Genomic DNA, 15405 nt, shown 5'->3' on the forward strand with positions numbered 1-15405 from the left:
ATGTTACTACTTCAACATTTCTCGACCGATTTGAAAAATTCCAACACCAACCATTTCAACTCATTCAGAACATTCAAGTCTTTCAACATATTCCAAAAAATTCTTGCTTTTCCCGAAATTCCCAAATGTCCATGAAATTCCCATTGACATTTTTCAAAGTTCCACAACTCCCACATTTTGTATCCGGTTCAAATCGTTCCAACTGCAAAATATTCAGCCTGTTAAAAATTGTGTGCTCTCCTTCAACAATTAAAAAAAAAATCCCGGATTCCCAAGAAGTCCCAGTTTTCAGGGACATTTTCCCCATTAAAAATGAATTGTCCACTTTTTTAACTTCCACAATTCCCACATTTTTAAACCTGTTCAAACCATTCCACCTTCAACATATTTCACTTATCCTGGAAATTCAAACTATAATTTTTTCAAGTTAAAAAAAAAATCCAGGAATTTCCAGAATTCCTTTTTTTTTCAAACCCTTTTTTGACTCCTTTTTCTGGCGACTACTCCTTCCACATTTTTCAACCCACTTCAACCATTGCACCGTCAAATCATTCCTCTTAATCAGGACAAAAAACAAAGTACTTTTTTAAACTGGAAAAATTCCCGGTTTTCCCGAAAATCCTGCAATTCCTTAATACCATTTCTCATTTAAAAATGTTACTACTTCAACATTTCTCGACTGTTTTGAAAAATTCCAACACCAACCATTTCAACTCATTCAGAACATTCAAGTCTTTTAACATTTTCCCAAAAATTCCCGCTTTACCCGAAATTCCCAAATGTCCATGAAATTCCCATTGAAATGAATGGGACATTTTTCAAAGTTCCCCAACTCCAACATTTTATATCCGATTCAAACCATTAGAACTCCAAAATATTTGGCCTGTTCAAAATTGTGTGCTCTCTTTCAACAATTTTTTTTTAAATTCCCGGATTTCCAAGAATTCCCAGTTTTCAGGGACATTTTCCCCATTAAAAATGGATTGTCCATTTTTATAACTTTCCCAATTCCCACATTTTTAAACCTTTTCAAACCAATCGACCTTCAACATATTCCACTCATCCTGGAAATTCAAACTAACATTTTTCCAAGTTCAAAAAATTTCCGGCAATTCCCAGAATTCTTTTTTTTTCAAACCCTTTTTTCTGGCGACCACTCCTTCCACATTTTTCAACCCACTTCAACCGTTCCACCGTCCAAGCATTCCTCTTAACCAGGACAAAAAAAACAAAGTTATTTTTTGAACTGGAAAAATTCCCGGTTTTCCCGAAATTCCTGGAATTCCTTAATACCATTTCTCATTTAAAAATGTTACTACTTCAACATTTCTCGACTGTTTTGAAAAATTCCAACACCAACCATTTCAACTCATTCAGAACATTCAAGTCTTTTAACATTTTCCCAAAAATTCCCGCTTTTCCTGAAATTCCCAAATTTCCATGAAATTCCCATTGAAATTAATGGAACATTTTTCAAAGTTCCCTAATTCCAACATTTTATATCCGATTCAAACCATTAGAACTCCAAAATATTCGGCCTGTTCAAAATTGTGTGCTCTCTTTCAACAATTTTTTTTTAAATTCCCGGATTTCCAAGAATTCCCAGTTTTCAGGGACATTTTCCCCATTAAAATGGATTATCCATTTTTATAACTTTCCCAATTCCCACATTTTTAAACCTATTCAAACCAATTGACCTTCAACATTTTCCACTCATCCTGGAAATTCAAACTAACATTTTTCCAAGTTCAAAAAATTTCCGGCAATTCCCAGAATTCTTTTTTTTTCAAACCCTTTTTTGACCCTTTTTTCTGGCGACCACTCCTTCCACATTTTTCAACCCCCTTCAACTTTTCCACAGTCCAAGCATTCCTCTTAATCAGGACAAAAAAAACAAAGTTATTTTTTAAACTGGAAAAATTCCCGGTTTTCCTGAAATTCCTGGAATTCCTTAATACCATTTCTCATTTAAAAATGTTACTACTTCAACATTTCTCGACTGTTTTGAAAAATTCTAACACCAACCATTTCAACTCATTCAGAACATTCAAGTCTTTTAATATTTTCCCAAAAATTCCCACTTTACCCGAAATTCCCAAATTTCCATGAAATTCCCATTGAAATGAATGGGACATTTTTCAAAGTTCCACAACTCCAACATTTTATATCCGATTCAAACTATTAGAACTCCAAAATATTCGGCCTGTTCAAAATTGTGTGCTCTCTTTCAACATTTTTTTTTTAAATTCCCGGATTTCCAAGAATTCCCAGTTTTCAGGGACATTTACCCCATTCAAAATGAATTGGCCATTTTTCAAACGTCCACCATTTCCACATTTTTCAAACCATTCCACCTTCCACCATCCTGGAAATTCAAACTTCCTTTTTTCCAAGTTCAAAAAAATTCCAGGATTTTCCGGAATTCCTGCTTTTCCAAAGCCCTATTTCCACCCTTTTTTCTGTAGACTACTCCTACATTTCTCGACCGATTTGAAAAAATCCAACACCAACCATTTCAACTCATTCAGAACATTCAAGTCTTTTAACATTTTCCAAAAAATTCCCGCTTTTCCCGAAATTCCCAAATTTCCATGAAATTCCCATTGAAATGAATGGAACATTTTTCAAAGTTCCCCAATTCCAACATTTTATATCCGATTCAAACCAATAGAACTCCAAAATATTCGGCCTATTCAAACTTGTGTGCTCTCTTTCAACAATTTTTTTTAAATTCCCAGATTTCCAAGAATTCCCAGTTTTCAGGGACATTTTCCCCATTAAAAATGGATTATCCATTTTTATAACTTTCCCAATTCCCACATTTTTAAACCTATTCAAACCAATCGACCTTCAACATATTCCACTCATCCTGGAAATTCAAACTAACATTTTTCCAAGTTCAAAAAATTTCCGGCAATTCCCAGAATTCTTTTTTTTTCAAACCCTTTTTTCTGGCGACCACTCCTTCCACATTTTTCAACCCCCTTCAACTTTTCCACAGTCCAAGCATTCCTCTTAACCAAGACAAAAAAAACAAAGTTATTTTTTAAACTGGAAAAATTCCCGGTTTTCCCGACATTCCTGGAATTCCTTAATACCATTTCTCATTTAAAAATGTTACTACTTCAACATTTCTTGGCTGTTTTGAAAAAATCCAACACCAACCATTTCAACTCATTCAGAACATTCAAGTCTTTTAACATCTTCCCAAACATTCCCGCTTTTCCCGAAATTCCCAAATTTCCATGAAATTCCCATTGAAATGAATGAGACATTTTTCAAAGTTCCACAACTCCAACATTTTATATCCAATTCAAACCATTAGAACTCCAAAATATTCGGCTGTTCAAAATTGTTTGCTCTCTTTCAACAATTTTTTTTAAATTCCCTGATTTCCAATAATTCCCAGTTTTCAGGGACATTTTCCCCATTAAAAATGAATTGTCCAATTTTTTAAACTTCCACATTTCCCACATTTTTAAACCTATTCAAACCATTTCACCTTCAACATATTTCATTCATCCTGGAAATTCAAACTATAATTTTTTCAAGTTAAAAAAAAATCCAGGAATTTCCAGAATTCCTTTTTTTTTCAAACCCTTTTTTGACCCCTTTTTCTGGCGACTACTCCTTCCACATTTTTCAACCCACTTCAAACATTGCACCGTCAAATCATTCCTCTTAATCAGGACAGAAAAACAAAGTTATTTTTTAAACTGGGAAAATTCCCGGTTTTCCCGAAATTCCTGGAATTCCTTAATACCATTTCTCATTTAAAAATGTTACTACTTCAACATTTCTCGACTGTTTTGAAAAATTCCAACACCAACCATTTCAACTCATTTAGAACATTCAAGTCTTTTAACATTTTCCCAAAAATTCCCACTTTACCCGAAATCCCCAAATTTTCATGAAATTCCCATTGAAATGAATGGGACATTTTTCAAAGTTCCCCAACTCCAACATTTTATATACGATTCAAACTATTAGAACACCAAAATATTCGGCCTGTTCAAAATTGTGTGCTCTCCTTCAACTATTTGTTTTATTTAAATTCCCGGATTTCCAAGAATTCCCAGTTTTCAGGGACATTTTCCCCATTAAAAATGGATTGTCCATTTTTATAACTTTCCCAATTCCCACATTTTTAAACCTATTCAAACCAATCGACCTTCAACATATTCCACTCATCCTGGAAATTCAAACTAACATTTTTCCAAATTAAAATTTTTTCCAGCAATTCCCAGAATTCTTTTTTTTTTCAAACCCTTTTTTGACCCTTTTTTCTGGCGACAACTCCTTCCACATTTTCCAACCCCCTTCAACTGTTCCACAGTCCAAGCATTCCTCTTAATCAGGACAAAAAAAACGAAGTTGTTTTTTGAACTTGAAAAATTTCCAGTTTTTCCGAAATTCCTGGAATTCCTTAATACCATTTGACAATTAAAAATGTTACTACTTCAACATTTCTCGACCAATTTGAAAAATTCTAACACCAACCATTTCAACTCATTCAGAACATTCAAGTCTTTTAACATTTTCCCAAAAATTCCCGCTTTTCCTGAAATTCCCAAATTTCCATGAAATTCCCATTGAAATTAATGGAACATTTTTCAAAGTTCCCCAATTCCAACATTTTATATCCGATTCAAACCATTAGAACTCCAAAATATTCGGCCTGTTCAAAATTGTGTGCTCTCTTTCAACAATTTTTTTTTAAATTCCCGGATTTCCAAGAATTCCCAGTTTTCAGGGACATTTTCCCCATTAAAATGGATTATCCATTTTTATAACTTTCCCAATTCCCACATTTTTAAACCTATTCAAACCAATCGACCTTCAACATATTCCACTCATCCTGGAAATTCAAACTAACATTTTTCCAAGTTCAAAAAATTTCCGGCAATTCCCAGAATTCTTTTTTTTTCAAACCCTTTTTTGACCCTTTTTTCTGGCGACCACTCCTTCCACATTTTTCAACCCCCTTCAACTTTTCCACCGTCCAAGCATTCCTCTTAACCAGGACAAAAAAAACAAAGTTATTTTTTAAACTGGAAAAATTCCCGGTTTTCCCGAAATTCCTGGAATTCCTTAATACCATTTCTCATTTAAAAATGTTACTACTTCAACATTTCTCGACTGTTTTGAAAAATTCTAACACCAACCATTTCAACTCATTCAGAACATTCAAGTCTTTTAACATTTTCCAAAAAATTCCCGCTTTTCCCGAAATTCCCAAATTTCCATGAAATTCCCATTGAAATGAATGGAACATTTTTCAAAGTTCCCCAATTCCAACATTTTATATCCGATTCAAACCATTATAACTCCAAAATATTCGGCCTGTTCAAACTTGTGTGCTCTCTTTTAACAATTTTTTTTTAAATTCCCGGATTTCCAAGAATTCCCAGTTTTCAGGGACATTTTCCCCATTAAAAATGGATTCTCCATTTTTATAACTTTCCCAATTCCCACATTTTTAAACCTATTCAAACCAATCGACCTTCAACATATTCCACTCATCCTGGAAATTCAAACTAACATTTTTCCAAGTTTAAAAAATTTCCGGCAATTCCCAGAATTATTTTTTTTTCAAACCCTTTTTGACCCCTTTTTCTGGCGACTACTCCTTCCACATTTTTCAACCCACTTCAACCATTGCACCGTCAAATCATTCCTCTTAATCAGGACAAAAAAACAAAATTATTTTTTAAACTGGAAAAATTCCCGGTTTTCCCGAAATTCCTGCAATTCCTTAATACCATTTCTCATTTAAAAATGTTACTACTTCAACATTTCTCGACTGTTTTGAAAAATTCCAACACCAACCATTTCAACTCATTCAGAACATTCAAGTCTTTTAACATTTTCCCCAAAATTCCCGCTTTTCCCGAAATTCCCAAATTTCCATGAAATTCCCATTGAAATGAATGAGACATTTTTCAAAGTTCCACAACTACAACATTTTATATCCAATTCAAACCATTAGAACTCCAAAATATTCGGCTGTTCAAAATTGTTTGCTCTCTTTCAACAATTTTTTTTTAAATTCCCTGATTTCCAATAATTCCCAGTTTTCAGGGACATTTTCCCCATTAAAAATGAATTGTCCAATTTTTTTAACTTCCACATTTCCCACATTTTTAAACCTATTCAAACCATTTCACCTTCAACATATTTCATTCATCCTGGAAATTCAAACTATAATTTTTTCAAGTTAAAAAAAAATCCAGGAATTTCCAGAATTCCTTTTTTTTTCAAACCCTTTTTTGACCCCTTTTTCTGGCGACTACTCCTTCCACATTTTTCAACCCACTTCAAACATCGCACCGTCAAATCATTCCTCTTAATCAGGACAGAAAAACAAAGTTCTTTTTTAAACTGGGAAAATTCCCGGTTTTCCCGAAATTCCTGGAATTCCTTAATACCATTTCTCATTTAAAAATGTAACTACTTCAACATTTCTCGACTGTTTTGAAAAATTCCAACACCAACCATTTTAACTCATTTAGAACATTCAAGTCTTTTAACATTTTCCCAAAAATTCCCACTTTACCCGAAATCCCCAAATTTTCATGAAATTCCCATTGAAATGAATGGGACATTTTTCAAAGTTCCCCAACTCCAACATTTTATATACGATTCAAACTATTAGAACACCAAAATATTCGGTCCGTTCAAAATTGTGTGCTCTCCTTCAACTATTTTTTTAATTTAAATTCCCGGATTTCCAAGAATTCCCAGTTTTCAGGGACATTTTCCCCATTAAAAATGGATTGTCCATTTTTATAACTTTCCCAATTCCCACATTTTTAAACCTATTCAAACCAATCGACCTTCAACATATTCCACTCATCCTGGAAATTCAAACTAACATTTTTCCAAATTAAAATTTTTTCCAGCAATTCCCAGAATTCTTTTTTTTTCAAACCCTTTTTTGACCCTTTTTTCTGGCGACCACTCCTTCCACATTTTTCAACCCCCTTCAACTGTTCCACAGTCCAAGCATTCCTCTTAATCAGGACAAAAAAAACAAAGTTGTTTTTTGAACTTGAAAAATTTCCAGTTTTTCCGAAATTCCTGGAATTCCTTAATACCATTTGACAATTAAAAATGAAAAATTCTAACACCAACCATTTCAACTCATTCAGAACATTCAAGTCTTTTAACATATTCCAAAAAATTCCCGCTTTTCCCGAAATTCCCAAATGTCCATGAAATTCCCATTGAGATTTTTCAAAGTTCCACAACCCCCACATTTTGTATCCGGTTCAAACCGTTCCAACTGCAAAATATTCAGCCTGTTCAAAATTGTGTGCTCTCCTTCAACATTTTTTTTTTTTAAATTCCCGGATTCCCAAGAATTCCCAGTTTTCAGGGACATTTTCACCATTAAATATGAATTGTCCATTTTTTTTATTTCTACAATTCCCACATTTTTAAACTTATTCAAACCATTCCACCTTCAACATATTTCACTCATCCTGGAAATTCAAACTATCATTTTTCCAAGTTAAAAAAATTCCAGGAATTCCCAAAATTCCTTTTTTTTCAAACCCTTTTTTGACCCCTTTTTCTGGCGTCTACTCCTTCCACATTTTTCAACCCACTTCAACCATTGCACCGACAAATCATTCCTCTTAATCAGGACCAAAAAACGAAGTTGTTTTTTGAACTGGAAAAATTGCCGGTTTTCCTGAAATTGTGTGCTCTCCTTCAACAATTTTGAAAAAATTCCCGGATTCCCAAGAATTCCCAGTTTTCAGGGACATTTTCCCCATTAAAAATTAATTGTCCATTTTTTTTACTTCCACAATTCCCACATTTTTAAACCTATTCAAACCATTCCACCTTCAACATATTCCACTCATCCTGGAAATTCAAACTATCACTTTTCCAAGTTCCAAAAAATTCCAGTAATTCCCAGAATTCCTTTTTTTTCAAACCCTTTTTTGATCCATCTTTCTGGCGACTACTCCTTCCACATTTTTCAACCCACTTTAACCGTTCTACCGTCCAAGCACTCCTCTTAATCAGGACAAAAAAACAAAGTTGTTTTTTGAAGTGGAAAAATTCCCGGTTTTCCCGAAATTCCTGGAATTCCGTAATACCTTTTCTCAATTAAAAATGCTACTACTTCTACATTTCTTGACCGATTTCAAAAATTCCAACACCAACATGTCAACTCATCCAAAAAATTAAAGTATTTTAACATTTTCCCCAAAATTCCTGCTTTTCCAGAAATTTCCATGAAATTCATATTGAAAAAGTTCCACAATTCCCACATTTTGTATCCGATTCATACCGTTCTAACTGCAAAATATTCAGCCTGTTCAAAATTGTGTGCTCGCCATAAAAAATTTAAAAAATGTCCGGATTTCCAAGAATTCCAGTTTTCAGGGACATTTTCCCCATTCAAAATGAATTGTCCATTTTTTAAACTTCCACAATTCCCACATTTTTCTACCTATTTAAACCATTCCAAAATCAACACATTCCACTCATCCAACCAACACTTTCCCAAACTCCAAACTTATTCAAACTATTCTTACATTCATACTACATTTTGTCAGCATTTCAGTACAACTTCAGCATTGGAGCAGGAATTGCCTCATGTAGTTACTTATATTTAAAAAAAATAAGGATCAGAAGAAAAAAAAAAAAAAGTATTTATTTTAAATGTAACCTTCCTCTGATTAGAATTCTCTCAGCTATCGAGGCAGAAAGGAATCAAAATGTCAACAAAACCATGAAAAACACTCAATCCAAACAAAATTGAAAAATCCCATCTAACACTTAACAATAACCTCTTACTATTAAGATGCAAAAATAAGGGATACGTAAAAAATGCTTAACAAAATGTAAACATAGAGAAACCTGAGAAGAACTATATTCTATATTCTGCAGGTTTAGTGCCAGGAAGTTACAGCTGTGCTCTAAAGGGTGAGCGCAGCTAAGGTGGTGTGGCATATTATCCACAATTTCTTCGCTGTGCGATGCACTCACTTTTACTTTCACTTCTCACTTAAGAATCAACAGCGAGAGAAAACAAGTTGTTGCAATGGAAATGGTAGTTGATACTGTTACCTGATTGGCTGTTGGCGTGTCACTCCCACTGATCACTTCCTGTGTTGCTCGATGACCAGAGAACGAATGCTTTTGTCCATGCCACCGAAACTTGCTTCGCAACTTCCAGTTTCTTCTGGCAAAGAAGGAAAAAAAAATTATAGAACGTTTTATAGAAGACATTTTTTATTGATATCGATTACTGGGGTGTGGGAATCTTTGGGACCTAACGATTTGTTCCGATTCAGATTCCTGTGGTGACGATTCGTTTGAGAATCGAAATTCGATTCAACACGATTTCTCGATTGAAAGCAATTCTCGCAATGTTATCATTTGGTATAATAATTATAATGAAACTTTTTCAAAACAGGTTACAGGTTAGACAAGCTCCTTTTGGTTGCATTGAAATGGCTTAAAACATATTTTTTTTAAATCGATTTTAAAAAAAATTCTTAAAGGGGAACATTATCACCAGACCTATGTAAGCGTCAATATATACCTTGATGTTGCAGAAAAAAGACCATATATTTTTTTAACCGATTTCCGAACTCTAAATGGGTGAATTTTGGCGAATTAAACGCCTTTCTATTATTCGCTCTCGGAGCGATGACACATCGGGAAGCAATCCGCCATTTTCTCAAACACCGAGTCAAATCAGCTCTGTTATTTTCCGTTTTTTCGACTGTTTTCCGTACCTTGGAGACATCATGCCTCGTCGGTGTGTTGTCGGAGGGTGTAACAACACGAACAGGGACGGATTCAAGTTGCACCAGTGGCCCAAAGGTGCGAAAGTGGCAAGAAATTGGACGTTTGTTCCGCACACTTTACCGACGAAAGCTATGCTACGACAGAGATGGCAAGAATGTGTGGATATCCTGCGACACTCAAAGCAGATGCATTTCCAACGATAAAGTCAAAGAAATCTGCCGCCAGACCCCCATTGAATCTGCCGGAGTGTGTGAGCAATTCTGGGACAAAGGACCTCGCTAGCACGGCAAGCAATGGCGAGCGAGCTAAACCCCCTGGATGTCTTGGCTCACACCGTCCCTTATGCAACCGAAGATGATCAAGAGAAGAATATCGACCCTAGCTTCCCTGGCCTGCTGACATCAACTCCAAAACTGGACAGAGCAGCTTTCAGGAAAAGAGCGCGGATGAGGGTATGCCTACAGAATATATTAATTGATGAAAATTGGGCTGTCTGCACTCTGTTGCGTTTTGGACCAGTTGTTCCTCCCAGGGAATTCAAGTCACAGGTCGCTCCCAAGTTCTTTACGACACTTAAAGCTGAGTTGAAAAACCACCAGAGACAGAATAGGTATTTTGTAATATATTTGCAAAGCTTTGCATATATACATTGACACCAGTCCAGCATAGAACATTCAATCGCCCCGCTAAGATCTTCTGTCCCCCGACCAAAACCCTCTCCCCTCTTAAGTCTCTCTAGTCAAAACACATGCCCGTTATCTCTCTTTCTTACATTCCAAAGCTTCAAGGTTAACACACACAGTTTACTTGCAGACAAACAGAAAGAGAACAAATGGAAAAACACGAGCTGTTTTCAAATATGACTATGAAATAAAAGAAGTAACACTTAAATTCGGATATATGTAAATATCTGCCTCCGACAATTCTCAAAGTGCATGTTGTTGCCAAATGTATTTCATATGCTGTAAACCTAGTTCATAGTTGTTAGTTTCCTTTAATGCCAAACAAACACATACCAATCGTTGGTTAGAAGGCGATCGCCGAATTCGTCCTCGCTTTCTCCCGTGTCGCTGGCTGTCGTGTCGTTTTCGTCGGTTTCGCTTGCATACGGTTCAAACCGATATGGCTCAATAGCTTCAGTTTCTTCTTCAATTTCGTTTTCGCTACCTGCCTCCACACTACAACCATCCGTTTCAATACATGCGTAATCTGTTGAATCGCTTACGCCGCTGAAATCCGAGTCTGAATCCGAGCTAATGTCGCTATAGCTTGCTGTTCTATCCGCCATGTTTGTTTGTGTTGGCATCACTATGTGACGTCACAGGAAAATGGACGGGTGTTTATAACGATGGTTAAAATCAGGCACTTTGAAGCTTTTTTTAGGGATATTGCGTGATGGGTAAAATGTTGAAAAAAACTTCGAAAAATAAAATAAGCCACTGGGAACTGATTTTTAATGGTTTTAACCCTTCTGAAATTGTGATAACGTTCCCCTTTAAACGATTTTTGAAAATGATTAATCGATTAAGAATCAGAATGAATAAGAACCGTGGTTTGGATATGAATCGATTTTTTTGGTGCACCTCTATCGATTATGTGTCCATCCCAGTATATTTTGATATTGTTTTATTGCCCAGCCCTTCCTATAAGACAGACTTGGGTAAATTAAGGCCCGGGGGCCACATTCGGTCCATTAAGCTTTCCAATCTGTCCCGCCCGACATTCCGAAATGTTTTAGATCTTTAAGATGGAAACTGTATCATGATGTGCAGTGATGTTTTCAAAAATTACCGTAAATCTTGAACTTTACAAAGTATTTCAATGGTTGGAATCTGCACTTTTGATATATTAGTTACTATGGTAATCTAATGAGTTACTATGGTAATCTAATTAGGTACTATGGTAATCTAAGTCACAGCAGCTCAGACGAGGCATCAAGCAGTGTGGGTTGGGGAGCGTTTCCAAAGAGTGTCAGCCTGAAATGTGGGTGTCGGGGACAAACGCGAAAGAAGATTTATATAAATGGCTATGAGGTTTTTTCTCCCTTGACCTCAGTCTGGACCCCCAAGAAATGAAATAAAAATGAAAGAAGAAATGAAAGAAATGAAAGAAGATCTGAGAAAAGCAACAACAGAACACAAACAAGATATAAAAAGTCTGCAGCAAAATATAGAAAGTCTGCAAACTCAGAAGACCTTCCAAGCAGACAACAATATGCTGTGGAAACCAGGGGCGTCACTAGCTTTTAAGGACAGGGGGGCTTAGCCCCCAGGAGAGCGAACGTAGCGCACGAGCACCAAACTTCACAAACGGCTAACAAAGACTTAGAAATTATTCATTGTTATTATTATTATTTAAAAAATGCACGGGACGAAATGAAATGCTCCCCGGGATGATGGCTTTTAACCATTTTTTTTCTTTTTATGTATTTATTCATTTTACATGTTATATTAAATGTCTTGGTTTTTCCTCCCTCTGAAAATCCTATGAAATGTTTAACAAGTCATCCTATAATAATACAACAGCTATTAATGTAACAATACAATAAAACAAATATATTGAATTATGTTTTTTTTTTAATTATTTTAACATTAGGCTAATGTATATTATTTTATATAGATTCTACAAGAGTGATGTGGGCATTTTCTATATGAACAAGTCCAAGGACCGCAGGCAAGGTCGCAGAGAAAATGCGGACTGGATTTTGAGTGATGTGGGCATTTTCTATATGAACAAGTGGAATGGATTGGATACCGACACACTAAAGGGGCTCTCTACCTTAAAGTACCAATGATTGTCACACACACACTAGGTGTGGTCAAATGTGTCCTCTGCATTTGACCCATCCCCTTGTTCACCCCCTGGGAGGTGAGGGGAGCAGTGGGCAGCAGCGGTGCCGCGCCCGGGAATAATTTTTGGTGATTTACACTATGAAGTGAGGGGAAACTGAGTGAATAATGACAGGTTATATGATTAATTTATTTCAACTCATATTCGGGCCACTTTATAATGAATATGTCGGCATGTATTTGTAAAAAAAATAAAAAAATAATATATATATATATAACACCAAATTATTTAGGAGGGGGCTTAAGAATATTTTAGGGGGGCTTGAGCCCCCCTAAAATAGGCCTAACAACACCAATGGTGGAAACAAATGAAGACCCTTCAAGAAGACAACAAAATGCTGTGGAATATCATAGATGAAATGGATCAAGAAAAACGAATGAATGATACCATCGTGACAGGGCACAGAATTAAACCAAGATCCTATGCGAAAGCTGTGAATAATGAAGGTGAACCAGATGAAATGGATATTGTCTCAACAGAACAACAAGTGGTCAACTTTCTGCGATCAAAGGAAATTGAAATCGACATAAATACCATCGAAACATGCATCCCACTGAACGGAAGAAACAACAACGCCACTCCAGTCGTCCTCGTGAAACTCGTAAACAGAAAAGCTAAAATGGCATTGCTGAGACAGGGAAGGAAGCTGAAGGGAACAAATGTGTACATGAATGAGCATCTCACAAAACGTAATGCTGGAATCGTCAAGAAAGCACGCGAATTGAGAAAGCATGGAGAAATCCATGGAACTTGGAGCGCCAACTGTAGAATCTACATCAAGCTGAATGGAAGTCCAGAAGCAAGAGTACTTGTTGTCCATGACATCAAGGACCTGGACACATTTTAAAGTTTACACAGCTTCCACAACAACAATGATGGACTCTGACAGAAAACAAACACCTAAATTCAACATCAACACTAGTATGTTCCAAGGGACGACTAAACAAGAAGACCTAGATTCAGGATTGTAAACACCTACAATACAAGAGATTATTGAAACAACATCAAAGGATGTTGAACAAGAAAATATGGAACTAAAAAACTTCTGCAACAAAGATCACAAAAACCAGGATTTGGAAAATGATATAGATCAGGGGTGCTCATTACGTCGATCGCGAGCTACCGGTCGACCTCGGAGGGTGTGTCAGTCGATCCCAAGCCAGGCATTAAAAATATAGTCCTAAAAATGAGCGATCATAAATCTTCACTATGACGTCACTTTCGTCACTTGATTGACATTCACGGCACCCGAGGGTCTTCTGAGATGACGCTGGCTGCTGCCAGCTCATTAAAATTACCGACTGAAAGGCGAGAAACACTTTCTTTCAACAGACTCTGGCGCCGTACCTGTCGTCAAAACTCCAAAGACCGACTGCACAGTTGCACAGTTGCGCTAACAAAATAAGAGTCTCAGAAAGCTGGCGTGCACAAGCTAGCAAGCTACGGAGTTTGCCGACAATGTATTTATTGTAAAGTGTATACAAAGGAGTACGAAAGCTGGACAAATAAGATGCCAAAAACCAACCACTTTCATGTGGTATTGGACAGAAAAGAGGACTTTTTTCTCCTCCATTCGAAAATGCGGATGTTTTTAGCACCACTGTCTGATTCCAATCACTGCAAGTCATCACAATCAGGTAATACACCAACTTATATTCTTGTCTTCATGAAAGAAAGGAATCTATATGTGTTAAACATGTTTGTATTATCTTTAAACACCTTAACTTGTTAACAATATTAACTATATGTGTTAAACATGCTTGCATTATCTTTAAACACCTTTAACTTATTAACAATATTAACTATATGTGTTAAACATGCTTGTATTATCATTAAACACCTTTAACTTGTTAACAATATTAACTATATGTGTTAAACATGCTTGTATTATCTTTAAACACCTTTAACTTATTAATAATATTAACTATATGTATTAAACATGCTTGTATTATCATTAAACACCTTTAACTTGTTAACAATATTAACTATATGTATTAAACATGCTTGCATTATCTTTAAACACCTTTAACTTGTTAACAATATTAACTATATGTATTAAACATACTTGTATTATCATTAAACACCTTTAATTTATTAACAATATTAACTATATGTATTAAACATTCTTGTATTATCATTAAACACCTTTAATTTATTAACAATATTAACTATGTGTTAAACATGATTGCATTATCATTAAACACCTTTAATTTATTAACAATATTAACTATATGTGTTAAACATGCTTGTATTATCATTAAACACCTTTAACTTATAAACAAAAACATATATTTCATAAATAAGTAAATATAAATTATATATATGAATGAGGTAGATCCCCACGACTTGATCAATTGAAAAGTAGCTCGCCTGCAGAAAAAGTGTGAGCACCCCTGATATAGATCCAGATACAATTTTTTTCTCCCACATCAGTAATAATTGTTTTTATTATACAGATGAGCAATATAATAGCAACATTAAATGTGATAACAAATTGTCAATTATTCAGTTTAATAGCAGAAGCTTGTATGCAAATTACAACAACATTAAGAACTTTTTGGAACACATCAACGAACATTTCTTAAACTAGTTCATAACACTTTATGACAAACATTGTCCATGGAAACAACTCAGTAGAAAGCAGAGAAAGAATAATCAACCATGGATGACAAAAGGATTAAAAAATGCTTGTAATAAGAAGAATACACTCTATAGAAAATGTATAGCACAAGGATCTGCAGAGGCAGAAAATAAGTACAAAAAGTATAAAAACAAGCTAAC

The 15405-nt window shown here is 35.3% G+C and overlaps 1 protein-coding gene across 1 annotated transcript in view; it reads right to left on the reverse strand.

The window, feature by feature from the left end:
• Nucleotides 1-15405, reverse strand: part of LOC133609385 (cadherin-20-like) — a 222932-nt gene that overhangs the window by 149286 nt on the left and 58241 nt on the right. The window contains exon 2 of the mRNA XM_061964931.1: nucleotides 9088-9202. The gene's annotated coding sequence lies outside the window, so the exon portion shown is untranslated. The remainder of the gene's footprint in view (nucleotides 1-9087; nucleotides 9203-15405) is intronic.

The sequence above is a fragment of the Nerophis lumbriciformis genome, linkage group LG07 (assembly GCF_033978685.3).
Source record: "Nerophis lumbriciformis linkage group LG07, RoL_Nlum_v2.1, whole genome shotgun sequence".
In the NCBI taxonomy this organism is placed as follows: domain Eukaryota; kingdom Metazoa; phylum Chordata; class Actinopteri; order Syngnathiformes; family Syngnathidae; genus Nerophis; species Nerophis lumbriciformis.